This window comes from Orycteropus afer, unplaced genomic scaffold, assembly GCF_000298275.1.
Source record: "Orycteropus afer afer isolate SDZICR_OR568_19922 unplaced genomic scaffold, OryAfe1.0 scaffold00010, whole genome shotgun sequence".
Classification (NCBI taxonomy): Eukaryota; Metazoa; Chordata; class Mammalia; order Tubulidentata; family Orycteropodidae; genus Orycteropus; species Orycteropus afer.
This window is the reverse complement of record NW_006921597.1, coordinates 23,328,422-23,331,864: the sequence shown is the minus strand read 5'-3', so window position 1 is coordinate 23,331,864 and position 3,443 is coordinate 23,328,422.

Sequence of the window (3,443 nt, the reverse complement as noted above, 5' to 3'; positions counted from 1 at the left end):
ATGATAGTGAGCATAATTTGAGATCATTATGGAAACACTGTTGTTGTTAGGTATAGTCAAGTCAGTTTCGACTCACAACAAATAAAACTTTAGTAGTGTATCCAAGAATCCATTCCTTCAAGAGTGTTTACTGAGCACTGTCTACTTGCTAGTCATTATTCTAGTGCTGGGGACCGCAATGTTGGGGAAACAAAACTCCAAGTCTGCTCAAGTTTACGTTTTACAGAAAATAAGTAAACAAATAAATCAAGTACATATGAATATTAATAAATACCATGAAGGAATTAAACAGTATCCTGTGATAGAAAATATTATTTAAGGTGGCTGGAATTATTTTGGGACAGGTGACAAGCTGAAACCTGAAGGATGAGAAGGAGCCATTCAAGTCATGTGCTAAGAAAAAAAAAAAAAAAAAAAAAATCTGCCAGGTCCTGGAAGAGGTAAATGAGCTTGGTGGTATAGTGGATGAAGCATTCGGCTGCTAACCAAAAGGTTGGTGGTTCAAACCCACCAACTGCTCCATGGAAGAAAGATAAGGCAGTCTGTTTCTGTAAAGGTTTATAGCCCTTGAAACCCAATGAGGCAGTTCCACTCTGCCCTATAGGGTCCCTAGAGTCAGGATTGACTCATTGGCAGTGGGTGAGAAGAGGTAAGTGAAGACCTGAGATAGGAAAGTAATGTGTTCCTGTTGTTGTTTTAGGTGCTGTTGAGTTGGCTCCAACTTATAGTGACCCTTTGTACAACAGAATGAAACACTGCCCAGTCATGCACCAGCCTCACAATCCTTGCTATGCTTGAGCCCATTGTTGCAGCCACTCTCACAATCCATCATTCCAGTTCACTGAGGGTCTTCCTCCTTCTACACTGACTTCTAATTTACCAAGCATGATATCCTTCTCTGGTGAATGGTCACTTCTGACATGACCAGAGTAAACCAAAAAAACCAAACCCACTGCCTTTGAGTCGGATCTAACTCACAGCAACCTCCTTGGGTCGCCGAGGCAGTATCACTGTGGAAGTAGATTGCCCAGTCTTCCTTCCAAGGAGTGGTTGGTGGGCTTGAACCACCAGCCTTCTGATTGGTAGTCCAATGAGACTAAATCTGGCCATCTATTCTTCCAAGGAGCATTCCGGGAGCACTTCGTCCAGGACAGATTTGTTTGTTCTGCTGGCTATTCATGGTATTTTCAGTATTCTTTGCCAACACCACAATTCAAAAGCCTCAATACTTCTTCCATCTTCTTTATTCATTGTCCAGCTTTCACATGCATAAGAGGTGATTGAAAATATCATGTTTTAGGTTCGGTGCACCTTAGTCTTAAAAGTGACATATTTGCCTCTTAATACTTTAAAGAATCTTTTGTAGCATATTTGCCAAGTGCAATATGATGTCTGATTTCTTGACTGTTGTTTCTATGGGTGTTGATTGTGGATTCAAGTAAAATGAAATCTCTGACAATTTCAATCTTTTCCCTATTTGTGGTGATGTTGCTTATTCATCTGGGAGCTCTTGTAGCATAGTGCCTAGGGCACTTGACTGCTAATCAGAAGGCTGGCGGTTCAAACCCACCAGCCACTCCTCGGAAGGAAAGTTGGGCAATCTACTATCCGTAGTGATACAGCCTTGGAAACCCAAAAAGGGGTCTCTATAAGTCAGATTCGACTTGACGGCAGCAAGTTTGTTTGTTTGTTTTTTATTGATCCAATTGTGAGGATTTTGGTTTTCTTTATGTTGAAGTGCAATCCATACTGAAGACTGTAGTCCTTGAACTTCATCAGTATGAGCTTCAAGTGTTCTTCATTTACAGCAAGCAAGGTTGTGTCATCTGCATATCACAGGTTGTTATTGAGTCTTCTTCCAATCTTGATGCCACATTCTTCTTCATAGAGTGCAGCTTCTCAGATTATTTGCTCAGCATTCAGATTCAATAAGTATGGTGAAAGATACAACCCTGATGCACACCTTTCCTGATTTTAAACCACACAATAACCCCCTGCTCTGTTTGAACAACAGCCTCTTGGTCTTTGTACAGGTTCCTCACAAGCATAGTTAAGTGTTCTGAAATTCCCATTCTTTGCAATACTATTCATAATTTGTTGTGACCCACACAATCAAATGCCTTTGCATAGTCAGTGAAAAAAAAAAGAGGTAAACATTTTTCTAGTATTCTTTCTTTTCAGCAAAGATCCATCTGACATCAGAAATGATATACCTCATTCCACATCCCCTTCTGAATCCAACTTTAATTTCTGGAAGTTCCTTGCCAAAATCTGTTGTAACCATTTTTTTAATTATCCTCAGCAAAATTTTACTTGCATGTCATATTAAATATATTGTTTGATAATTTCCACATTTTCTTAGATCATCTTTCTTTGGAATTGGCACAGATAAATATCTCTTCCAGTCAGTTGGGAAGATATCTGTTGTCTTCCAAATTTATTGGCATAAATAAGTAAGTACCTCCAGCACTACATCCGTTTGTTGAAACACCTCAAGAGATATTCTGTCAATTCCTGGAGCCTTATTTCTGACCAATTCCTTCCACACAGTTTGAATTTCTTCCATCAATACCATTGGCTTTTGATCATATGCTGCCTCCTGAAATAGCTGAATACTGATCAATTAATTCTTTTTGGTACAATGACTATGTGTATTCCTTCCATCTTCTTTTGATGCCTCCTGCACTGTTCAATAGAAGGTCTATATATCTTGAGCACAATGAAAATTGGGAAAGAATAGAGTGAAATGAAATTGAAAAGTTGACAAGGGCAAAAAAGGAGTTCTGGTAAGATGGTGGAACAGGCAGAAAGAATGCACAGACCCTGTTCCACAAAGAAAAGGGAAACAATTAACACAGATACCAAAGATAATCCTGGATCCCTGAGCTTAGGAGGGGGATAGAGTAGTGGACTAAACTCCAACTAGCAGAAGAATTTGCATGAAAACACCAAAAAAGTAGACATACACAGCTGCGGTCTGGCAGTACTCCTGACAGCACAGATATCTTGGATATTGCTGATTGGTGTTAGGATGTAAGAATTAACCTAAAAATCAGCCCTGCTAGCCAGGGACTGCATGAAGGACTACTGTGGTGGCTGGTAAATAAACGGGGAAGCAGCAAAGAGGAAGGCAGGCTGAGCTGTGGACTTCTGCCTATCCAGAGGGTGCAGCCATTTTGAATATTTAAAAGCAGTTTGACCATTGTGGATATTTAAAGCAACAGTGTCCTCTCAGATTCCAGGGACTTAAGAATAGGCTCCACTTGCCTGGGAACACCTCAAGGACATTCCAGACGCCAACAACTGGGAAGATGCAATTTTCCCCTTGTTACTCTTATACCCCACACACTCTTGGTGAACAGAGGTGTGGCCATCCCTCACATGCACCCACCTTCTAGGCTGGCAGGAATTCCATCCCAGTCTGTGTGCTAGGAGGGAGCCTG